The 27074-nt window shown below is 35.9% G+C and overlaps 1 pseudogene; it reads right to left on the bottom strand.

The window, feature by feature from the left end:
* LOC100729849 (large ribosomal subunit protein uL30-like) overlaps positions 1-27074 on the bottom strand; it is a 91476-nt pseudogene that overhangs the window by 5188 nt on the left and 59214 nt on the right.

Raw genomic sequence — 27074 nt, 5'->3', positions numbered from 1 at the left:
AAGCCCCTCTCACACCCCCAACCCCCTCGACACCCAGCAGGCCCAGCGGCTGGGGGAACCCTGAGGAGCCTCACACTCCAGACTCACTCCCCTAGTCCCACAGCCCAGGCCCTGCTCTGCTCTCTTTCACTGGAGATTTACTGCACTGAATGCATGTGTACATGCAGGTGTGTGCATAAGTGTGCACACACATGTACGTGTGTGCTGCTCCTGCTTTCAAAGCCTTAACTGCATAGTAAGAATGCAAGCTTGTACATTTACAACAGAATTGTGCCAGTAACTGTGGTAGGTTCTATATGCCCATTTCAGCACTTGATCATTTTAGGTTTTTCATGAAGTAAACATTACTATTCACACGTTAGGAATTTAAAAAGAAACTTGAAGGCTTGAAGCAGAACAAGAGCAAATCACTGGCATCATCACCTAGCAAGTGTCGTGTCATCACCTAGCTTTGAACCCCTGTTTTCCTGCTTCCTGCTCCCATGAAGTTTTCCAATCTCAGACAATGTTTCCCCCACTACTTCCCATGTTTCTAATCTCTAGTTTCTTTCAGCAGTCCTGAAATGAGACCAAGTCCACTGGTCTGACCACATTTTCAATATCCTCCAACTCTCTCGTACCCTTCTGTCCCTCTTTATCGGCTTGAAACCCATGTTTGATCACCATATATGCTCCTTGCTTTTACTGCCATTGTAGTTTGCTCCCTTTGACACTCATTTGGTAAAATCCCAAAGCTTCTTAAAACCAATGTGTGTTCCCTCCCACCTCAGCTGCTCACAGAGAGAAACACATAACCAAGAAGACTAGTCCCTTGTAAACCACAAACTTCAGACCAGATTTTAAAGATGGGCGTTGTTATGACAGTGGCAAAGTATGTTTAGATGACTGACTATAACATAAAACTGAATGAAATAAGTTCTGTAATTTCCCAAATGCTTCCAAATTTGAAGCTTTGCTTATGAGTAGGTGTTGGCTTGAAGGAATTGTATTCATTGATGAAGACGGTCTCTTCTGCTTTCCTTGAGGTCTCTTTATTCTTCCTGGTAAAATGGAAACTATTTCTAGAATGAATGCCTCATCTTTTCTAATGTAGCAGAAAAGAGAAATTCAAATGGCAATAACAGAAGTGCAAATGGATTGCATCTCAGCCAAGAGCAATGCACACCATAGCTGTTTCATCAGAGGAATGCAGGCTGGCTGCCCCCGGGTATCAGAATCAAAACTGGAAGGTTTCCAGGACACTAGGAATGAATACAGACTCTCAGTGTATATTCCCAATAATAAAACTGGCAAACAGATGAAAGCAGAACCCAACTACACATCGCCCAAAGTGGCATTACTATAATATTTGAATTGGCATAACCAATGCCTTTCCCCTGTGTCGTGGTGGCAGACCTAAGCATGCATGCCACAGCAGGCTGTTTGTCTCATTGAAGGTTCTAAAAAGTTCACCATTGCTGCCCTACATGGAAAGCCAAATTACAAGTAGAATCTTACTGGGGAATTGTGATCATAGGAAAAGCTGTCACCTGAGTTCATCACAGCCTTAGAGAAAGCTACCCTGAGGCATGCAGGGCTACGCTTCGGAAAAGCCTCACCAGGGGGGCAGGGATTCTGGTCTTCTGCTGGTCCCACTTCTTCTTTGCAGTGTTTGGGTGAGATCTACTCACCATGGCTTCTGTAATCCTCTTCTTGCTTTAACTGAAAGATGAATTCAACATGAATTTAACAGCGTAAGTTCACTCAGCCTGGTTAATGTTGTCTTACAGAGCTGGACACCAGTCTAAGATAACTCGACACAACCCTGATTTCTTCTTCATTGGCTTCCTGGGTGAATTCCTAGAGTTCAGTTGTGTTCCACTCATTCACCACATCTTGGGAATCCTTTCTACAGTGTCCACAGAAGGACCACCAAGGAGGATTTCAGAATGAGTAGGAGGAAAGTGCTATTTGAGGTCTATGTTATGAAATAAGAAAAGCCAGGCAGGATGCTTACAATACTTCATCTTCCTTCTTCACCTATGCACAAGCCTGGCACATTTTCATAGGAACCAGAAAAGTGATCACAAAAGAAAACTCAGTTTTATCATGGCAAAGATACCCACACATTACCCACATATCTCTGATATTTTTTAAAAAGAAATACCGTTACAGTGTAACACAACTATTTAATCCATATCATCCTTTTCCATCATAAAATCCATGATGAGGAAATTATTTCATATTGTAATTTTCATTTTTGGTTCAAAGCAATCTAAACCCATCTACATCATCAAGATCATTTGTGATATTCATTTTACTGCAGTGTAAAAAGCAACATATCAAAGGTATTGTTTTCCTCGCTTTGTCTTTTTTGTGCCCTCAATTTATTTTCTTTGAAATCTGGTCCCCCCCCAACTGAAAATGTAGCTCTTTGCCTTCAAACTCAGTATTAGGACAATGAGATCATTTTCATAGAATTCAGTAACTATGGCTGGAATTAAAACTGCTGATGTCTATATTAAGATCATATTTTTCAACTCAAAGAATCCCTTTTTAAATTAATTGTAGAATACCAGTTATCTCCTCTGAGCATTTAGATTTTTTAAATGCAAGTAATTAACTTCTCCGACCCTCCCTCATCTTTTCGAACACTGTGAACTACTGTTGTTAGCATTGGGCCAGACGTGCTTTCTCATACTTGGCCAGGAGCAACAGCAGATCTGAGCCACACGCTGTGGCTGCTAGGAGCCCAGGAGCATCACTATGCCGAGACTCCCTCTCCTTGGAGCCTCCCTGTACACAGGCGTGGTTTTCTGATGGAAGGTGATCTTCACCATCTGTCCAGCAATTCTAGGCAGGGATCACAGGCACATGGTGAAGGGAAGGGAGTTGAAATGTCCCTCATTTTGTCTGCACAGCTTTTTCCACCCGCTAAAGCCAGTAAGCTGCACAAATCTCTGGCAGACAGCCACTTTCAATTTTATCAGACGTAGAGAGAGTGATTCCGTTGTGTTTTTAAAAGGCAAATGCTGCCTCACTCAACCTAATCACTACTTAGAGAATGATAGCAAAAAACTAAGTCCACTGCTTTTCAAGCCTGAGAAATAAGCCTGAGAAACATTTTAAATGCTTCAGCTTTTCTTTTTCAAAGGACAGAAAATCAGTGTAGAAAATGGGCTGTCTTTGTGGGGAGCCACCCACCTTCTGACTCTCTGAGTACAAGAATGTGGTATTTCTATTTCATCCTGGAACTTGCAAGCAGAATTTGATCAAGCCCTAATACCACATGGTCCTCCCATGAATGCATAGAAAAGTACACAGTTATCACCCATTTAAAGCAGCGTGAATTCACGTCTGACAGAAGCAGATCTAAAATTGTTCGCTATTTCTTCTGATATTTATGCCTAGAGTTCTAAGACATTTGTCATGTTAAAGCAGGATCAGGGTATTGTCATCAAAGAGGGTTTGAGAAAGAGACCTCTAGAAACAAAGAAATTCCAAAAGGAGATAAATGAATGACACAAATAACCCTTCTATCTGGAAAAAAAATTCTAGGAAATACTACTGAAACTTACCTTTTCCATGTGACTTATTTTTTTCATTGATGACAATGTACACTATTTTTTATTTTCCATATATATATTCTTTCACTTTAATTTGGCCCATTCAAAATAAAGCTACTGTCCCATACATCCTTCACAGCAGACATAAGATTAATAAACATGACAAAGCAAGATCAATAAAATATAGTAAGGAACAGTCACCAAAATGAAAAAATAAAATACGGACTAAGGATCTTTACTGTTTTTATGTCTTGAATTCTTAATCTATCCAATAAGAAAATGAGAGGTAGATCTCTGAATCTGTTTACAGTGTTAACATTTTTTCTGGGTTCTTTATTATTGTCTTTTACTGGTTCGATTTTCATTATAGAACTCTGTTATGGTTGATACATTGTGTCAACTTTAGAAGTTTTACTGAAAGACTCAGCAGGGAGCTAGGACCCTTACTTTGTAAATATCCTCACCCTGTGTAAGGGGAGAGTACAAAGATTTTGTGAGTGCTACATCTGCCCTGGGGGGCGGTGGTAGCCTGCATACAGTGTAAGGGAGGGGAAAAGCTCGCTTTCCCTCTGGTGCTTTTGCTGCTTTTGCTGTCTTCTGCCATCTTGCCCCTGTGCCATGCCACCCGGCCTTGGAGCCAGCTAATTATGGACTGAAACCTCCACAAACTGTGAGCTAAATAAACCTTTCCTTCCTTCATTTTGGCTGTAAGGTATTTTGTCTGAGTGAGAGAAAAGTGACTAAAACAAACTTTTTAAATTTGTCTTGCTATTGTAGTTTTTTATCTATGCAATCATTTATCCTTTTGACCCTGTATTGCTTTCCTGGACAATTTCATCTATTCACGTGATATTACTTTCCACTAATAGACTAATTATTCCCAAATGTAGCTAAATAAATGAGTGATAGATAAACAGACATATTTCTCCATCTCCAAACTTATATTCAGCTTTCTACTAAATGTTTCCTACCTATCTATACTAAATTCATCTTAAACTTTCATATTCAAAATTGAAAATCTATTCTCATCTCTGTCTGAATTAATAATAATATCTACTTCAAATACCAAACCTGGGAACTAAGAACTTTCTTCAAGACTGTCTGTAGCTATTTATTGGTACCTGACTGTCTGCATTCTTCCTCTAACATCCTTGTGCCTCCATCCTATCTTTCAGAGCACCACCAGAGTGACATTTCCAAATTCTAGCTATATAAACCCGTTCCCCTTATAAATTTAAAACACTTAGCAACAAGGTTTTGCTGCTACTAGCATTGTTTTTCCATCACCCAGTGTGCTGCTCAATCTGGAATATATATATTTCCCAGGAAACTTGGCAATGTACCAGGGAAACTGAAAACCCGAGAATAACATCAACTTCAAACTTCAATTTTATTTGATGCTGAAAATTAAGAACATTGACTTGATATTATAACTAGTAGGAAAATGTACTATGGAATGCAAAAAACAGAGGAAGATCTAAATTTTTCCTTGTAATGGACTACTTCAGGGTCTGTTCCCTAGACTTATGGTAGTAGGCAGGATGTTTTTCTCCTTTCTTTGTAGTTCTTTAGTGGACATGTGTGACAGATATTGTGAACACAATTTTTTTAAAAAAGCCAACACTCCTTAATACACCATCTGTAATTCTTCATCCTTTGGTCGACCCCTGATACATCCACCTCATCTGGTTCTTCCACTCTGTCCCACTTACAGCTCCACCTATGCAAATGAGTCTTATCTCAACTGGCTGTACATCTTATGCATAAGTACACAAGTTAGAAGGGGGCTAGAACATGGGAGGGATGGTGAATACTGTGTGACAGTGAAACCCTAGTGGGCTTGATCGGAAGTACAAAGAGATGAGTTTAGAATGAGTTTTGGAAAGGATTATTGGCCCAGATCATGAGGAACATTTTCATAATAAGCCCTACAGTCCTGTTAGCCATGAGGAACTTCTGGACGCTATAGGTAAAAGAATGTCAGGATCATTTGTCTCTTAGAAATAAAAACCACAAGCTTTTATTATCCATGTTTATGATACATCTGGTGGTAAAGTGATGTATGGGTTAAAAGAGTGGAGATTCCAGCTGTGATCTATGCAAAGGCAAAATTCATAACAGGCACTTAAGAGTCGACCGTGGGAATATAAGTGACACATTTCACTCTAGTGCTTTGAAGTAAAAAACAAAAAATTCAACCACAACAGGAACTGTGATAATGATTCATTTGATAAACATCCTGTAGTAGATGTTTCAGATACTCATATTAGTAAAGGCACATTCAATTTTTCTAACCTCAGTGTACATAAATTAAAAACAATGAGACATTATTTTTAATAAAATATGTCATGTATACATTTGATATACTCCAGCCTGTGGCATTGCATGTACATTCTGGTCGCTCTGCTTAGAATGTCCTTGCCACTATGTGCCCTATGCCAACTGTGGAACTTTTAAACTGTTTCTCAAAATCCACATCAAAAACACCTCTTTAAAGAATGCACCATCACTACAGTTGTTACTTCCAAAGAGAAAGCTCCATCCCAGGATGCTTAGAGGTTCTGCATGTCTGGTTCTGATAGCCTCTCCTCAACACAGGGTAAGGATGTGTTGCATGTTGATACCCTTTAGATTGTGAGGTCCTTACAAATAGAGTTATGCCTCTTCTTGTATCTCCAGTACCCTGTCCAACAGCTGGCACACATTAGATAACCATACTGAGTGAGAACCCTAAAGAACTAAAGCTCACAAAGAAACAGCCTCACTCCTTTACCACACCCCATATACATATATGTATGTCAAAGAAAATGCAGAAACATATAAACCTCTTAAAAAGGCCTATTTCAGAAGACTAAATGGACCTTCTACAGAACATAACTTTTCAACTGATATATATTTCTCAGAAATAATAATGTCAGTAAGAAACATTTTATATTTGAGGAAAGATTAATAGTCATGCAAATATACACTTTTGTTCTTTAATTTGCAATTACACATTGAAGTTGGTAGAGATATTTAATATTCTTGCTTTAGGGCTAGGTGTATAACTCAGTGTTGGATCACAGGCTTAGCAGGTTCAAAGCTCTGGAGTCAATTCCCAGCACACACACCCACAAAAAAAAAAAATAGGGAGAGAAAGAAATCCTAATTTAGAGACTTGGTAACTGACAGTCAAAGTATGTAGGCATCCAAACTCTACTACTGACCTATTAAAATGCTTTCATATATGCTATTAAGGAATATTAATTTAAAATAAAATCCAAGAAAATAATATTTAAGGGGATGAAGATAAGTTTGCCTGATTTTTAAAATCTATCTTCATGAATTTGCTTTTCCTGCTTTAAAAGTGAGAAATGCCTCTGGTTTTCCTTACCAGCACCTACTACAAACAGCAGCCGCACACATTCATTGCCTCAGTGACTTATACCAAGTATGAAAACAAGACGAATGAAAGGCCAACTTGTACTTTAATCAATTTTGTGAAAAACATCCTGTGTGCCTCAGCACTCTGAGGTACACCGGCCCTCGTGAGTTGGAAAACATTCTCAGCAACTCTTTGGCCAAAAACCAGGGTAGAACCCAGAACAGTGACACTTGCCCTTAGCCTCAGGACTTGAGAGACTGAAGCAAGGGGGTCTCTTGAATCCATGAGTTGGAGACCAGCCTGGAAAACACAATAAGATGCCATGTTTAAAAAAAAAAGAAGAAGAAGAAAAAAAAAAAGAAAAAGGAAGAAAAAACACATAAAACGCTATCATTGAGTCATTTTGGATTTTTGCATACAGACTATGTTAAACCATAATTTAAGATAAAAAGAGAGATGGATCCATCATTACATTACATTCTATAGATGTAAACCTTTGCACAAACTAAACAAAAGGGAAATATGTCTATTACAATCATTTATGTATAGTGGTCTTATGCAGTGGAAAGAGATTTAGAGAGAGTTCTCTGAAAAAGTTTTCAGTTACAAATAACAGTAATAAAACCTACAAAATTATGAAAATAATTAATCTTTCAATGTATGTATAGCCAAGTAAATGAAAAACTTTTTCTTTGTTGTGTAATGACCTTTCCTGTCTTCCAATAACCAGTTTTATATTTGGCTTCATTCTGCTAGCTTTTGAAATATGAAAGCTCTTAATTGTAGTTTCGTGTTAAGGATTGAGTATTGCCAGTTATTAAACATTTAACAGTGTGCCATGCAGTGTTTTACAAAATTTGCTAACATAATCTTATTTAATGAGGTAGTTGTTCCTACTCGTGTTTTATGGATGATAAAAATAAGATCCAAGAAAAAATTCAGCCATTCTTTTTGATTCTCATAAATTTTGCAAAATTCCAGTCTCAAATTTGAGTGCAGAATCGTCTGTTTCTAAAAGTTGAGTCATGGCTGTGGATATCCACCTGATAAGCATGAAGTTCTGAGTTCAATCCCCAGTGCCATTAAAAAAAAATCTTACCCACTGTATTAAGTTTCTTTTCAGAGAATTATCTGAAAATGCTACACAGCCTCTCAAGACATATTTCTGTCTGTTTACTATGCTTAATGTAGCATCATTTTTACACCTCTTGGAGGGCATTTATTTTTAATAGGCTTTATATTAAGCAGTTTTAGTTTTGTTGAAAAACTAAAGAGAAACTACAGAGTTCCTCTATCCTCGTCTCTACCTTAGTTTCCCTTATTATTCATATTTTGCATTACTGTAGAGTACTGGTTACAATTTATGATACAATGTTGATACTTTCATCAGTTTTATTTTCCTTGTATAGAACTTGTATATATTTTGTATATATTTCCTTGCATAGAACTTGTATATATTTTGTTAGACTTATACTGAAATATGTTGTTATTGTTACTAATGCACACATAAGTGATTTCTTTTAAATTTCAAATTCCAATTGTTCATTTCTGTTACACAAGAAAGCACTAGAGTTTGTACATTAATCTTGAATTGTGCAACTATGTTATATCACTTACTAAGATGACAATTTTAACATTACCGTATATCTTAAAGTGACCCTAAAATGATAGCCTGCCTTATGGTAAAAGATCCTCTGCCTTTAATTTTAAGAACTATATTCTAGATTTAAGGTTAAAATTATTTTATTCATCTGTCTTTATATAGAATATTTAATCAGCTGAAGTATTTTTATATCCATTTAGTAAGTTGCTTTTAATTGAACATCATCATGCTTTTCCAGGCTATAATACACAGTGAGGAACAAAGGAATTACATTATAACAGATATCTTTCTGGCAAATATACCTCTGTAAGAACTGGTAACAATACATTTTTTGTTGCTTTTAAAATACCCTTCTGAAAGTGTTGTCAAGATCTTCTTGCTGTTGATATGTGGCACAGGAAGCCGAAGAGGAAGCTGCTCACTGTGGGAAAACTTTAAGGGCAGGGAGTGGATGCGGCAGATTAGAGCTACTGGGCCATAGCATGGTCAAAATGGATCAGAACAGGCTGGGGTGTCCTGTGCAAAAAAGTCTTGCTGCTCTGAGTGCTGTGGCTATTCCTATAAAACTAGTGAAAATCAAAGGAAAAGCTTTCTCAAATTATGAACCTTATCGTTTGTTTCATTTAATGGAAAATCCTTGTCTGTAAGCCCTGTTTACAAGGGTCCCCCTAAAAATGTTGGAATCAAAGATCCTTGATTCTAGGCAGAGAAGCCCAATTGTCTTTGACGGTGGCCTTCATGACGCTGTGTACAGCCCTGCCATTTAGATCTCTTCCTGGAAAGAAGAAATGTGGTTCTATTCCAATTGTGCCAACCGGAATATGATGCCACAAATCAACATTTCTGAGGCAATACAGTGAATGCCTATCACTTTTTAGGACTGTGTTAAAATACTTTTATTGATACAGTTTCCATTTTCCGAAGCTAGAAATCCTCAAACCAAGATACTCTTGTTGGATTGTAAGCTAAGTGTCTCAGAAATATTGATTTATCATCTTTTAGATTTAGTAATTATCTCGACATGTGAGAGTTTAAACGAGGACATTACAAAAGCAAGACAGTTTCTCGTCACAATCTAGTTCAAAAAATAAGACAAATATATGTGAAAGAACAAGCGATCAAGGTCAGTTTTATGTAGCAGTTTCTGATGCAGTCAAATGGATACGTAACAGAGTGGGTTACAAAGAGTCACGTAAGTTGACCACAATTATTATTTTGGGAAATAAAAGCCTGCTAGAAATGTATGTCAATATCAGTTAATCTTCTGTAGTCTTTGGAATAGAAAAGTTTTATTCTAGGATTAGAACTGGAAGCACAAGATGAAATTGTCCGACTAGCTGCACCTTCTTGCAGTGCCCACGACCTCTACCCCCTTAGCAAGGGTGTGAAGGGAAAAGATTTATTTACAAGGGAAGGTAATTTCATTTATGTTACTCCCAGATCTTGTTACATCATAAATTCAGATAGTGAACATAGCCTCTAGGATTTTAACATTAAATACATTGAATATCTGATTTTAATAAATTGGATGCTTTCTGCCAATTTTTCACTAAGCAGACCTAATGTAATAATGAAAAAACAATTTTAGGAAGTCAAATTTCCTAAAGAGTAGGCCATTTTAATTCCTAGATTTAAAACCTGTATCAAAGTTATTTGCAAGTATATAATAATAATTCTGGTGACCCGGTTCTATATCGAGTGATGTATATTCTGAAGATTGTATGAAAGAAAGAGGTCTTTAGAAGCAGTCGAGCTAACTGACAATCTTCTATATCTACCTAATGTCTTCCTGCAGTGTCAAAGTTTGGGCTTTTCAGGAGATAGTTCCAAAAGCAGCAAATATTGAGAAAAGATACACTTGGGATAGGCAGGGCAAATGGTCTCCAGGCTTGTATGTGAAGCAAGGCATAACAGAAACAGGAAAAGATTTTCAGGAAAAGATGTTGAATTCAAGCCAAGCTCCTAATCACACTAATACTGCAAATATGGGCACATCTCTTAACTTCTCTGCATCTCAGTACACACATGTACTCTGGCTCTCTAGCTGATGATTTTGTTCATCAAATAAATCAAATCATGTGTAACTAACACAAAATAAGGTATTGTCAAGATGTGCAAGAAGTCAAGAGAGGATGTGGCAAATAATTGGCATATTTCCCTCTTCTTTTTTTGTTTTTTAGCTTTAATTGTTCAGGGAAATAAATACTATCTGCAAAGCTCCTAGGATAAGCATTGGAGTTACAGAGACAAAATGTTAGTCTCTAAACTGAAACAGTAATGAAGTGATATGATCTGACTAGTTTTATAAGAACCATCCTGACCACCATGCAGAGCACAAACAATAGGGAAGTAAAGGTGGAAACAGAAAGCAAAAACAAAAATTGTGTTACTATGTATCACAGTCGCCATTCTTTTATCAACAGCTGTGCACACCATGAGGTTGAGAAAATCACAGGATTATGGTTGAATACAGCAGCACCTCTAAACCCTAAATATTCAAAATGACAAATAAAATACTATGTCATTTTAGGCAAGAAATAGTAGTGACTTACACAATGGTGGAAATGGTAAGAATTAAACTAAGATGAAGACTGATGACTGAACTTTGAATTGTGCGTGGCAGAAAGATAGTTGGTGCCCTTCAAGTCTAGGCAAAGTTTATCCAAAGGAAAGGGATAAAAATGGGGTTCATAGCAGAATAAAACTTCCAGAGTTTGTTGGAAGAAATTTGGGAGGGTGGTCTTTAGGAGATCGGAGAATAAGGAAGAAACCAAGCTCCAGGGTTAGAGAGGCTGACTCTGGGAACAATACATAATTAATCACTTAGTGGTGATGCATGCATGGGCTGTCTCCAAACTGAACCAACAGAACATAGAGTAGAACTCATTCTAGATATGAGGGTTGGGAACAAAATCATCAGTTGCCACAGTCACTTGCCTCATTTCCATGCAACACCAACTGTTGCCTATTTGGGTAGTAGACTAGAAAATCCATGATAGAAGTGAAGAATCTGGTTTGGAGAAGAGTACAGCTTTTGAACAGACTGGGTATAACCATTATTTAATAAGTAGGTAGTCTATATCTAAGATATTTAGTCTTTACAAAACAAAAATAAACCTCGAAAAAGATGTTATCTATCACTTCTCAGACTTTTGGCTAAAATCAAGTGTAAAAGATGCTATGCCCCCATCATAAAGATGAGGAAAGTGTTTCTCAGAAAAATTAAATAGCATACTCATTTTCACATAGTAAGTGAAAAGACTATAATTTGAATATTTCCCACTGTTCATTGTCCTCTGAAAGCCACAGAAGCGAGTCCTACTTTAGAAAATGGAGAGTTGAAATTAGTTGGGAACACTACATAGACAAGAGTAAAATAGTCTGTATAAGAAATAGAACTTGCATTGCTTGCTTAAGTTCAGTTTCTGGTTTTTAATGGCTCCCAGGTTGCCTCTAGGGAACTCATGAAAATATTGCAAAGTAACAGTTGCCTTTTAAGTTTTGGAATCTAAACGAAGTAATTATTATTTAGGATGACTTTCAAGTGTTTATACAAGTGAATAATTGTCTTTAATTAAGCCTATCATCATAAACTTTCACCCCTTCAAAATTCTTGCCCTTTCAAGTCTGACAGGTATAAAATTTTTGTTTCCATGCATCGCCTTCCTCACTTCCTCCTTCCTTTTAAAATCAACTGTGTACATCATACAGTCAAGATCTTCTTGCTGTGGTTCTATTCCAATTGTGCCAACTGAAAGAAAATGCCACAAATCAACATTTCCAAAGTAAGACTAGAATTGTTTCTACCATATAGTACAGTTTCAGAGATTTCAACATACAGTGCAGAGGATGTGACAAAATGCTTTACAGCAAAATGTAGAAGACACAAATAATATTCCTAAGTCATGGATAGTTTTGAATCTCATCCAAGTAGACAGGTAAAATAAACTTAGGCAGAAGAAAAATGACATTTAAAATTGGTAAAGATACAAGTATTTTTGCAGAAATAACATCTTATACTTCCACTGCAATCTGTCTCTTTTTCTTTCTTCCAAACACATGAAAAAAGGCATTTTAAATTACTGATTAACTTCAACATAGCAATCTTTGTTCTGTCTAAGGTCATTGAAAATTGACTAGATATCCTATCAAAGTGAAAAACTAAAAAATTGAACACATTTTTAAAAGATTAGATTCTCTGTTATCCTGATGTATCAGCTCACATCTCATTCATTTGAACAATAGATTTGTATGCTCCTTTCCCCCAAAGAAATAGGGAATTTTTAAAGGAAATACATAAATATGTAGCTATCTGTTCATAATCAGAATAAGTATAGATTTTCATGAGTTATCCTCTTTCTTGTGTAATATTTTCCATTCTAGAATGAGGAAACTATTGTGCGCAGTTGTTTCTATAACACTCAGGTTATTTCTATCATTATCCTTGGCAATGGATGGAGATAAAAGGGTGGGAAACTTTGAGCAGGAAGTCATTTTGATAAACACACACATACTTTGGTCAGGAAATCAAAACTAATACACAAATTAGTTACTATACGTGACCCTATAATGTTAAAGAAATGACAAAACTATAAGGAGATACTATTTACCTGTCATTACTATGCAGCTACTCTGCAGGAAGCATCAGGGATCAATTAGAAGTGAAACAAAAAATAAGTAATACAGTTCATTTTCAGAGTTGATGTAATACTAACCACAAACACACTCATTTACGGCATAATGTGGTTTAATGTTATGATGGAGGTACAACACTAAAAGGACAAACTGCTAATATCTGAGCAATCTAGATTAATTTTCTTTCACTGAATTCCTTACTCTTTAACATGATCTATTTGCTAATGATTTCAACAACTCTATTGCTAGTCTTTGTGCCCAGAAGATTCCTATTTTGAACTGCCTATCGGACATATCCACATGGATGCCCCCCAAATTTATTAAAGGGATGCATTCAAGATAAAACACACCTTCCTTTCTTGGCTAGCTTCTTCTCTTACTTAATGTCTTTCAAAACTCACCCATCCTCCCATGCCAAAAATTCCAAAGATGTGTGTTCCTTCTTCCACCTGCAAACACACTGCCCAGACCATTAGCAAGTCCTGCCTATTACTTCTCAGACATTCTTTTTTAGTCTGCCCCTTCTCCTTCCCAGGCCAAACCTTTTCTTACCTGAGGTCCTATCAGCTGCCACCTGGGTTATAACCCCGGTCTTCTCCCTGCTCTCATTGCTTTCTCCCCATTTAGTCCTTCTCCACACAGCTCCCAAAGTCATTTTCCTTTTAAGAAATCTATTCCATTACTCATCTGTCTACCAGTTTGTGTATCTACAACACTATACCATCCTTGATAAACAAATTCAGACTTCTGAACACAGTATGAAAGCATGTTTTAAAGGTGGACATACGATAACTCGACACATCTTGCCAACATCTAACAACATCACTAAGCTGCCAGTTTGAACTGCTTGGAAGTTGCCACCATCTTCTGCCTATCACCGCACAGAATGCACTTCCATGGCTGCTGCACATGCGACTCTGCTGTCAACATTTCCTTTCTCTAAGCCTTGACATTTCTTCATCCTTCCAAACACATATGAAAAATATATATTTTTTCTTTTTTTTAAAATTTTATTTAAAAGGAAAAAGAGAAAAACACAAAACAAAACAAAGCGGTGTAAGGGTACAAGTAATGCAGAAGTACAAAAAAAAAAAAAAAAGAACAGTAAGAAATCACCAGTTAATAGATTACATATTATCATCTTAGAGATAGTTGCTCAAATCACAGTATCAAAGCATACAAAGTGGACATTCCAACAGTGAGACTGCAAACAGTTGTGTTCAATGATCCAACCAAAAACATTAATATGGTCAGCTATTTAACACCCCTAAACACACTTGCTGTTGTATCCTTTAGAGCTCTTTTTTTCCCTCTCTTTTTTACAACAAAATCCACACATTTTGGGTTTTATTACTCCTTAGTTCTTATTACTTTTTGGGGGGGAGAGAATAAAGTGAAATATGGCAAAACAAAGCTGTCAGTCAAAACCAAGGATAGACATAGCACATGATGTAAAACAGAGTACAAGGTTATCAACAATGGTTATCAACAATGTCTCTTGTTTCCTTAAAAAGAATTGTCTATCTCATAAGATATTATAAAGTTGGACAAAACAGTAGAGAACAAGACCAATAAAACTTAGGCATTGTGAACATTACAGGACTTCCAAAGGAGACAATAGTCAAACCAGAATGGGCATCTTAGTGAATCTTATTGCCTTCAAATTGGTTGCCTATACCCTCAAACTTGATACTATCATACAGAATGGAACAGAGTCTAATCAGTCAAAACAAGATCGTGGGAGTATTACAGGACTTCAAAACAAGTTAATAGGAAATCCAAAAAGTTACTATTATATATCCTGCTAATTTTTAAAATTTTTCCCCTTAATTAAAACAAACATAAGAAATAACTAAATAATTTTTTTAATGAATAAGGGAGAGATTGAGATAAAACAGGACATAACAACATAACAATACAAGTCAAAGCATGACTGTTTCAGCAACCTAGTGCTTCACCACCAAATAACCCGACTTAATAGTAGTTACCATAGTGTCTGTCTTTTTCCTTGAAATATTTGAATAAAATTTCATATACTATAGCTTCAAATATTTCCATATCAGGAAGCCCAGAATAAAGCCTTTCCAATTAATAAGTGAAAACTTTATAAGGCTTCAAGGCCACATAATGGGGAATCATGATTACCACATATGAAAAATGTATTTTCTTTCCCTAATTTCCCATGACAAAATTAAATTTCCCCTATATCCACAAAGCATGTTGTTTTTATCTTTATTTTTTGCAATTAGTTTCATTTTATTGCAACTCTACCTGTTTGTTGAAAGACAGAGCTCTTTCAACAGAAAACAAAATTCTCAAGGATAGGAACTGGATTTCATTGACCTTTCTATTTTCCATGTCTCTAATTAGCCTGGTAAATGGCATGTGTTCAATAAATGAATGACTGATTATCACTTTTGGACACTGTACAAAAAAGTAATTGCCCTTTAGGAGTAATAGCCATATAAACCAGGACTACATACAATAATTCGTGGAGAAAAAGTAGGAAATAAATCTCAAAGAGATTGAGAGATTAATCTGAAAAGAACGTTTTAAAAGAAAACATATCTGTGCCTTTGTTAACAGTATAATTTTGTAACAAAAAATCAATTAACATCCTTAAGATAGCTTGAAATCAAAATTCTTGATGTGGAGGAACAAAATTAGGGACACTCACTGTAGTCTTGGGTATCTTCTTTGTAGAGGTGTAACTGAAACTTTAGAATACAATGAGGATATCAAGGCATCAGGTGTGGGCAGAGAGGACTACATACATAATCCATGTTGACTCTCAAATTCTCCCTTAGGATGTCATAGCCAAGCATTTCTGTTTCCAAGTGTGGTTGAGGTATTATGCGTTAGCTTCTGCTTAATTCTGATATGTCATTGATGGTCTCTGACTTGTATGTAATCAAGGAGAAAGTCTTGACACTCCATTGATTGGAAGTCCCAATCAAATAAAAGAAAAAGTTAAAGGAAACATCAGAATGATATATATATTTCATGCTTTATTAGGTCTTCTTTCATTCACTTGAATAAATAATAATGTGAATTATCTGCTAATTCTTTAAATTGTGTTTCTGATCAAGTTAAATCAACAGCTTAGCATGCTTGGTAAAACTACAACAATATGTATCTTAAATTCAACTTTTACCTCATATATTTACTCAATATATCAATTACTCAAAGCTATTATATTTTGAAAGAAAAAAATGCTAGCAACTCAGAGCAAGACCTGCTATGCAAATAGTTGCTCATATATTGTATTCTTTTTTGCATTCTTGATTACTTGATAGAAATTTAAAAGTCAATTCTAAGCAGTTATATACTACAGTCCTGTGCTCTTATGTATAATGAAACCAAGGAAGAATTTAGATGCTAGGGAAATGGAATAATGAACATCTCCTCTTTTTAAAAACTCTCCAGAACTGGACATGGTGGTACACAACTGTAATCCCAGTATTCAGGACTCTGAGGCAGAAGGATCGCTGCAAATTCCAGACCTATCTGAGCTACAAAGTGAGTTGAAGGCCAGCCTAAACTGTATAGTCAAACCGTGCCTGAAAAAGACAAAAACAACTCTCCATTATTTAATATCAACTTTAATATCAATTACACATTGTATAGTATGATAGGTTGGATGGCTGATTCAACAATGTATTGGGTTTTTCCATAGAGAAAACTGTAAGATCCTGGATTTTATAAATTTCACTATGCTGAGTATGAGAAACCCTTTGACCAGAGATTTGAAGGTCTAGGAAATAAGTTTGTGCAATTCCTTCGTAGAAGCCCAGGGCCTGCAATTAAATCTTGATTGAATGGATGCATGGATTAATAAGGAGAGTCCAAGCTCTTTATATTTCTGCAAATTATCAATGAAAATGTTGATTTAATTGTTCTATTAAGCCATTAATTTATATATATTCAGAATTTGGGGAAATTGCAAGACGTACTATGAAAGTATTTGTGGAAACGTGATTCTGCACTAATGAGGCTTCCATATCCTGTGGGATAGAGCAGAGTTTCTGGGAAATGCACAACAGGAGGACAGACAGGCGGGTCAGCTAACATTTTATTTCTTCATTACACAAGGTCCTCTTCTAGAAAACAAGTGAGTTGGCCTCAGAGACATGACACAGTAGGTTTCACTTTCCCTTCTCCACTGATGAGAAAATATGGGGAAGCTGACACAAGTGAAACGTGGGTGTGCATCGTACAGAATCAGTGACAGGCAGTAGATCCACGTGTCTATGAAAGCCTACAAGAATTCACACACAGTGTGAGCCATTGCGGTGCAAGCAGCATGAAGTAAAAACTCCACAGTTCAGAGTATGATAGAAAATTGACTGAGACTGATCGATGCTGGAATATGTTGACATTGATGCAACTCACTTGGATGACCCTACGAGAAAGTGGTAGGAAATAAATGCCCTGGCCTCTTTGGACCACATACAGATCCACCTTTCACTTTATTACAATCGGACATGGGCTTGGGAGGGTCTTCCTGGGTCCCAGAAAGCTCACTAGCCAGGTTTTTAACCCTGCCTATAAGACCATGTTTCTCACTATACTTGGTCCCATCACTTGGCAACTGTTATACAAGGAATCCAGTGTAAATAAATAAAAAATGCCTACTAACTATAATGGGATATATGAACTCATATGAGTTTTAGACTCATGAGAGTCTAAAAATCAGATGGGAGGTTTGAAATAGATTTTGAGAGGAATTCTACCTGTAAATGCTTAGATATTATTGACAGAATGTATGGTTCCATCATCTTTATACAAAGTCATGGTCTACAATGGAAGAACTCAGTTGTGTATTGCTAAACCATCACTAAGAGGAGGAGCTATTTTAGACTACAGTTGTTTGCTCATAAAACAAATTGTCTTTTTCCCTTTTTTTCCAATCCAGAACATCCTAGACAAATAAGGTAAGCTCTTTTACAGTTTGAAAAAGATACCCCTGTGCACAAAAGGAAAAGGGTGGTGTTACTCTTTCATTTCCTTCTTTCTTGTTATGTTTGATTCAAAGTACTTTTGTTCTCTGTTAAATTAAGTAGGGTTAGTAGTTTTTTCTGTCTTGCTAAATAAGAATTGTAAACCATATACACATTACAAAAGTCAAATGTTGATTCATTTAACTATTGTTTAAGTTTATAATCTATGCCAGTTACTGTGCCAAGTTCTGGGACTATTCGAAGAATATGGCCAACATGATCACCATGTAATAACATATTATTTATAGCCTTTTTTGGCTATAAATAAAATTTACCTGTTTTTAAAGTGTGCAATATTTACAGATTATTTGATACAGTCTGTCAAATTTAATATTTGAGTGACTATCAAAACCTTTGAGTTTATCTGAGAACTTATTGAACTTGTAAGTAAAATTTCAATATGAGTATTTCAAAATTGTCAATAGGTTGTAAGACATTCTAGCAGAATAAGTGCCAGCCACTAACGAAGTGACTTTTGAAAGACAGATTAAGGGGAACAGACTTCCTCCAAAAATTAAAAAATACAGCACAACCTCTTTTAGTAATTAATAAAAGTATAGTCGTTGCATAGGTCTAATGATCAAATAAGTAAATAGAAATAAAGATTTCAGAAACAGATTCATGTGGTTTATAAAAGATAGAGGAACTCAGATCTTTACTCTGCTCTTGCCCACCGGAGCTGGGATCACAATATTCCCTTTAAGGACACACTGCACTTCTCCTGACTAGGCTCTGCCTGTTGAAAGTTCTGTCATCCCGAGTAGCATCACATTAGAGACCAAGTCCAACATATGGACCTTTGGGGAAAATTTCAGATCCAAACTACAAAACAGAGAAATGTACTCCAACCTCAGAGATGATGCCAAATACTAATTCATTGCCCTTCAGAGCTTGTTTAAAGCATAAATTTCTCTGAAATAAGATTGGAGTGCTCCAAGAAGCTAGCCCAAGTTTTACACTGAAATTAAAAGAAATTGGAATCGTGGATAAGGAAGGGAGAGTGTGGAGGTCAAACTACCATCAAACAACAAGATGCCCATAGAAGGCACACATGTTCTGTATCTCTTCTCACCCCACCCGCCATCACTGAATAAGCAGCATTCAGGTACACAAGGAAGAAGAGAACCAGCAAGCAGCATCAACCGAGCAGAGAATTTGGCAAGTGGCCTGTGCTCCGGGGCTGTGCCCTGAATCTTGCCCCTCTACCTGTTTTGTGAGCTCCAACAGTGAGGGAGAGATGGGATCTTCAGACAGACGTGAAGAGTAGTCTTTACTAGAAAATTGCCCAAAAATGACAAAACTCAAACTGATGCTACAGTTTCCCAAGTTCATGCTGCCTGAGTTAACAGTGTCAGCAGAGAGAACTGCCTCTTTCTAAATCTAACATTGACTTTACTTAAACATAAGGCCAAGTCATGTCTGGGTCTACAAAGTGTTACAAAACGAAGATACCTGTTACAAAACACGGGACAGAAAAGATAATGTAAGAAAGAAAAATAGAAGGATAGGAATACAAGAAAGCATACTTTTGATGACTTCTTCATTTTCATGTTAGAATAAGTGGTGCCCTCCAAAGCTTATATCAAAGAAATCAAGTTTAAGAAAATTAGTGTTATGAAAGTGCAGGATGAAATGGGGGATATAGAATTTCCATGTGACTCCCCCAAAGAAAGGGAAAACTAAAAATTATAGAGAGAAAAATTTTAAAAAGACAACAAGAAAAGAAATAGAATGTATAATTTTATTATTAAAAACAAGACTAGGTAATAGTGGAGATTTATTTCAGTGATGAAATGTTTGCCTAGCATGCATGAGACTCTTGATTCAATCCTCAGTACCACAAAAAAATTTAACTTAATTTTAGAAGACTAACATGATATGTAAGTTTTAATAATGTCAAACTAGACAAATTACAGCAATTGAAAAACTTAAATAAAACGTTTTTAACAATCCAATGAAGAAGCTGTGGTATATACATTGTAGAATATCTTCAGCTTTATTTTAAAAAAAGGAAGTCCTGCAGACTACTCCATGCCTTAGAGTGTATTAAATTTTGTATTTACTTTTTCTTGCTCAAAAGGAATAGGAAGAGAAAATCTGCCCTTTTTTATGACAACAACATGGATCAACCTAGAGTTCATCATGTTAAGTGAAATAAACCAGGTGTACCAGGGAATAGAGTCAGGAAAACAATTTCATTCACACTAGCTTCAAAAAAGTTAAACAACTGGGAGTCAGTCTAACCAAGGAAATGAAAGACCTCTATAAGGAAAATTATAGACCTCTGAAGAAAGAAATTGAAGAGGACATTAGAAAATGGAAAGAAATTTATTATTCTTTGATAGGAAGAACTAATACTGTGATAACAGCTATATTATCAAATGAAATTAATTTAATGATATATATATATTAAAATACCAATAACATTCTTCACAGAACAAGGAAACACAATTGTAAAATTCTTATGGAACCCAGAGGGAGCCAGAATAGCCAAAGAAACCCTGGGCAAAGTGGGAGAAATCACAATACCGCCTTTCAAGTGATACTATAAAGCTGTAGTAACAAAAACAATGTGGTACTAACACAAAAAGAGAAATGGAGTCAACAGAAGACACAGAAACAACCTATCTAATGTTTGACAAAAGAACCAAAAACATACGTTGAAGAAAAGAGAGCCTCTTTAACAAGCAGTACTGAGGAGGGCTGGGCATTTAGCTCAGCGGCACAAGTGGCTGCCTGGCAAGCTTCATGTCATGAGTTCCATCCCCAGTACAAAAAAAAAAAAAAAGAAAGAAAAAATTAAAAACAAATAGTACTGGGAAAACTGGATACATACGATCCCACCCTCTTACTTGTACTAAAATCAAAGCAAAATGGATCGAAGACCTATATATAAATGCAGAAACTTTGAAACTTTGGAAACACTTGAAGCCATGGGCTCAGAAAAGACTGCCTACAGAGAACTCCTATAGCATAGAAAGTAAAGCATCAAATTAAAAAGCTTCTGCACAATAAAGGAAATAATCAATAGAATGAGCCAACAACATACATCATGGGAAATTTTTTTTCTATGTACTATTCTGATAGAAGATTAGTAGCTAGAATATACAAAGACCTAAAACCCAACACAAATGATCCAGTTAAAAATGGGCAAACGTATTTAAAAGACCACTAAAAAATAATAAATGGCCAATAAGTGCATGAAAAATGTTCAATAGCTTCAGTCATTAAGGAAATGTAAAATCAAAGCAACTGCGAATTCCATCTTGACCCAGCCGTAGTCAGAATGCAATCATTAAAAACAAAAAGCAGCAGATGCTGGCAAGCATGTGGGAAACAGGAACCATTCTGCATTGTTGTAAACTGGTACAACCCCTATGGAAATGATAAAAGTCTGTATGGAGATTCCTCAAAACTTAAAGGTAGAAATTCCATTTCATCCTGCTGTATTTCTCCTGGGTAAACTGCCAAACTTTCTAACTTCTGAAAACAGAAACACATGCCTGTCAAAAGACAAATGGATTAAGAAAACATCTCTCTCACACACAGAGAGAGAGGGGTGTGAATATTATACAGCCATAAAGAGGAATGAAATCATGACATTTGCAAGAACTTGAGACTATAATGCTAAGAGAAATAAATCAGACACATAAAGTTAAATATAAAAATCTTTCTTTTATATAAGAAACCAGGCAGGCAGGGAGGGAAGGAGAAAGGAAAGGAGGGAGAAAGGGAGGAAGGAAGGAAGGAAGGAAGGAAGGAAGGAAGGAAGGAAGGAAGGAAGGAAAGGGGAAGAAACAGGGATGGAAAAGGGTAAGATACAATAAAAATGTTGGAAATGGGAAAGGGAATGGGGGAAAGAGGTAAAGGGATCAAAAATTATCAAGATCTGTTATGTGCATGTACCAGTTCCCCAAATAAATGGCACTATTCTGTGTTTCAAATATATACCAATAAAAATTTTTTTAAAAATCCAAACACAGAAAGACAAGTACAACCATGATATCATGTAATCTGAAGTGTAAAAGAGTTGATTTCATAGAAACAAGCAGAATGATGATTCCAGAAGCTGAGGATAAAGGGGCTAAGGAGGTGTTTGTCAAAGGAACAAACCAAACTGAACAAAAGTTCAACTAGACAGTAGAAAAAATTTCAAGAAAATTAGTGTATATTATGGTACCCTCATTTATATCATTCTATTGTATATTCAAAGATACCTCAGAAAGTAGACTGTCTGTGTTTGTACCACAAAAAAAGGGTAAGAACATGAGATAATGCATATGCAAAATGGATCAATATCACCATTCCGTAATGTATACAAACACCAAAACCCCAAATATGTACCACAAATACAGTTTTTTGTCAGTTAAATTATTGCCTCTAAAATAATTAGCATTATTTGGGACATAATGGGCTAATGACTTATTTTGAAGACAAAAATCTGTAATGTGAGACTTCAATGAAGTAAGAAAATCCCTCAAAGTCATTTTTCTGAACTATAATCAACACTAAAAACTTAAAGCATGAGCTTAACCATGCATGCAGGCATATACCTATTCCCAGTACTCTGGGAGGCTGAGCCAGGAGAATAATAAATTTAAGCACAGTCAGGGAAATTTTGCAACTCTGTAAGACCTTGTCTGAAACTTTACTTTAAAACATGATTTTTAAAGAGCCAGGACATAGCCTAGTGCAAAAGTGCTCAGTTCGATCTCCAGTGCTGGAGTGTGGAGCATGAATTTAATGTAACGAAGGCTGAGATACAATTAAAGACAGTTTTGTTCTGGAAATTGCATCAAAAGAAATAATCAGAACAATGTACAAAAATACAAAAAGTAGGAAAATAAACAAACAACAGAAACATAGAAGTTGGAGCAAAAGTTTCCAGCAAAGAGAGTTGCATCAGATATATTTTAAGAGATGACTAAGACAGTCCCAGAGCTGATGAAATGCGTTAGATTTAAGGATCAAGTTTTAAAAGTAAAAAAAAAAAAAAAAAAAAAAATCCACACTTGAAATATTTGAGTGCAACTGGAGAAAACCAAAGACAAAGAATTCTTAAAAGCAGCCAACAAAAATAGATTACTTCAAAGAACACCAAGAGCTGACTTTTCAACAGCAGCAATCTTACTCTGAAGATTGTGGAATGTTTCCCTCAGTGGTTTAGTCTGAATTCCACACACAGCAGAAATATCATTCAGGAAGAAGGATTAAATAGAGGGGAGAGAGGGACAGGGAAAGGTTTGTCATCATGTACAAAGCTAGTTAGCTAGGAACAAGAGATTCTGGTGTGCTGCGGCACAGCAGGATGACTACAGATAATGATCAGTAAGTTCTGGATATTTCAGAAGTTTACGGCGATTTTGAAAGTTTTCACCATAAAGAAACGATGAGTAGTTGAGGAGACCGGTGTGTTTAGCCTGATTTAAGCATTATGCAATGTACATGTATGAAATGTCTTATGGAATGCTATGCATGAGTAAGCACTTTAAGCTTTTTATGTATCAGGTTAGAATTTATTTTAAAAGTGAAATTATAACCACCTGCACTGCAGTTGGGAGGAAAATAAGACATTTTCAGTAAAATAATAAGGTGACGCATTAAAGAAATTAAGGTTTTGGTTTTTCTTTTACATAAATTATATTCATCTGTAGTTCCTATAGAGCCCATCCTAGGTCTTTAACTCAAAGAAAGAATAGGACAAATGTGAAAAGATATATATATACAATTCAAGGCTACTTACTATTACAGATTTGTTTATTTTATCAAAAATCTGAAATCAAGTAAAATGTACATCAGTAAGGGATTATTGATATAAAAGATGATACATTCATAATTTGCATTATAAAGATTTTTCTACTTACATGGGAAGATATTCTCAATATTACAATAAGTAGGAGAAAGAAAAGATACAAAGCAAATTATGATCAGCATGTTTCATTTGATCTAGTACACATTAAAATTATAAATTTCTATGTTTTACAAGTTTACAAATCCAGAAAAGTTGAGGAGCATACAAATGCAGTTATTATTCTCAGAGTCCCAGATAAGAGGATCTTTTAATATTGTCTTTTTAATCTGTGTTCTTTGATGTTATAATTTTTCACATGGGGAAAGAAAAAAGGCTTTGGGGGCGTATCTCACATTTACTGAAACCTTTATTCTGAAGTTGTATTTGTGCAGCTAGCATCATGATGTTTAGACTTGCTATTCTTTGGTAGGGCCAATATTAATGAAGTCTACTGTGAAGTTTTGTTTCCTGTGTATGGCATTTGGCTCTGCCAACGAATCTGCCTTTTGTACCTTCCTTTTTCATCCAAGAAGCCAGGCTTTCCAATCCACCTAAGTCTCATGGCAAGGAATAAGATGCTGCTGCCACAATGCATAGAAAATAGGGGAAACAACTCAAGCCACATGAACCTCAGGAGTGGGTGCATGTTGTATCACTTTCACCTGTGAAGAATGACTCATATTTGAAAAGCTGACCTTTGTTTTTCCCAGACTACCATATGTCCCTGATTTAATTAAAGTCTAATCAAAACAAAAGTGCATGAAACAAAAAATTCTCATTTTTTACTGATCCCTTTTTACATGCCTTATTATTTTCTCAAACTTGCTGGGCCTTGGAATATTTCTTCTTTGCCACCATATTCATTCTCAACAACCTCAGGAAATAAAGGCTGGCCAAGCCACTTCCTATTGCCTCAAAAAAGTGTTCCCATTTTTCAGTATGCCAAGGAACATAAACACTATAGGATAGTGATCTGACAGTTTTCTTGCAAACCTGCAGTTTGACATCTCAACTTCACAACAAGCAAATCCTAACAATACTGCTTGGAGTTGGTCTGGTTTGGAGCCTGCCGTACAAGCCTAGAACTTCATTCCAATCTGAATGTATCACTGTCAATTCACACCCAGAATCACGGGAGGAATTTGAGTGGCTTGTTGGGTTGTTTATATGTAATATATGGACGAGTTGGGTTATGCATTCCAGCACATCATTATGAATGATATACTATGTAAAATTCTAAACAAGTCATTTCACAATTCTGGAAAAAATATCTGGCGAGCGGCTGCACTGCAGAAGAACCGAGGTTTTTGGCATGTCTCTCCTGCACCGAAGATGCAATTAATAATGTTTCAGTTCTCTGTAGTTTGTGGAAGGCATAGTACACATCAAAAATAGTTTTCCTACAATTCACCAAGAATAAAATAATTATCTTCTAGAAATTTATGCTTTTCTGCTGGATAGTTTAGAAATCACTTGATATTTTCTCCTAGGGAATGTAGGAAAAAATATATGTAACAAAATAATTCTCAAGATTTGATCATGAGGTGAGTAGTTAACAAGAAACCATAATTTTTTATAGAAAATGATTACAGAGATAAAAGATACTCGTTGTCAATGAATTAAACTTATTTTTGAAACACTCCCTTCTGCCAGGATTGGTTAAGACTGCTCACTACAGAAAACTTTAATTAAGGGAAGTACATGTGCCTTAAAATTTCTTAAACAACCCTGGTGGATTTAAACCTGTTGTCCTCACAAAATCATTGATAGTATTCTTTTTAGAATTTTGGGAACTTCTTTTATTGTCACCTTCTATTTAAATTGTGAAAACTCTTTTTTGTATCTTTCTCTTTGTTGTATAACTTTTATTTTTCTTCTCAGTGCTGGAGACTGAACCAGGACTTTCGCACTGAGCTACATCCCTTATTTTTACATTTTATTTTTAGATAATGTCTAAGTTAGTGAATTGTCCAGGGTTGGCTTGAACTTGTGGTTTTCCTATCTCAGTTGCCCAAACTGTGCAAGTTACCACCTTCCACTTGATCGTATACCTTGATGTACATTTCTCTTAAAAATCAAAGACAATTGAAGAATGTGTGATCACTACCCACTCTCCCCTCATCATTTACCCAGCACATCTGCTAAGGCTCACACAGGGTACACGCTACCGGGCTCTTTGGGACACTCTTTTCCATACAATCTGGACAGGATGTGCCCTCTACTCCATTTCTTTTACTTAACTCTCTGTATTGACATGGATTGAGCCAAAATAAGTAACTCTTAACTCTCTATCTTTTTCTTCTTTCTCTTCTGTGCTACAGTGCCCAAACCAACTCAGATGCATATAAATAGTCTTGTCATCTAGCTAATCTTGTTTTCCAAATGAAAAAGGCCTTTCAAGTTTCCCAGCAGTAGTAGAATCTGGAATTACATGAAAAACTCTGGTGTCTATATTTCACTATTTTTTCTTCAAATTTTCAGTAGAAATGAATACCCTGCAAGAATGTGGCCCTCCACTCACTGATATTTAGTAATAACTTATGCACAACACCACATTAAGTATACATTAAATGCTGACAAAATAATTCTGTAGGAAAAAACTTGGGCTATATCATATTGTATCTATTTCTAGTATGTATGGAATAGTATTAAGATACTTGTATAATGTAATACACAATTTTTGATAAAATATTTTGACAAAAATTTAATGGCATTTCTAACTTTATATTTTAAAATACATGAACATCTATTTAAACACCATGTCTCAAATACTATACTATACACATACACAAACCATTAAGACAAAGGTTAGTATGTTTGATTAAATATATTGTTTAAGTTTCCACTGAGACATGGAAAATGGAAAACCTACCTTTTTTAGCATCTAATCCCACTAAAATAAAATTAAAAGGACGTTTTAAAGTATAAATGCACACATGTATGTTTACACACACACACACAAATGGCAAGGGTTTTATAGTGGAAATGAGCTATCAAACTAGCGGACAATTCAAACGATCGGAAAGAATTAGTGGAACTTGAAAGATTAAATACCAAGCGCCAACAGAGACTGCTAGCAATGCTGGGCAGGCTCGTTACCAGGATGTGCCTGACCACAGAAAGGTTGGAGGGACTC

This window comes from Cavia porcellus, unplaced genomic scaffold, assembly GCF_034190915.1.
Source record: "Cavia porcellus strain 051 isolate PalLab524CR breed Dunkin Hartley unplaced genomic scaffold, mCavPor4.1 scaffold_4, whole genome shotgun sequence".
NCBI lineage: Eukaryota > Metazoa > Chordata > Mammalia > Rodentia > Caviidae > Cavia > Cavia porcellus.
Note: the sequence above shows the minus strand (reverse complement) of the source record. Positions and strands in the feature narration are given on the sequence as shown.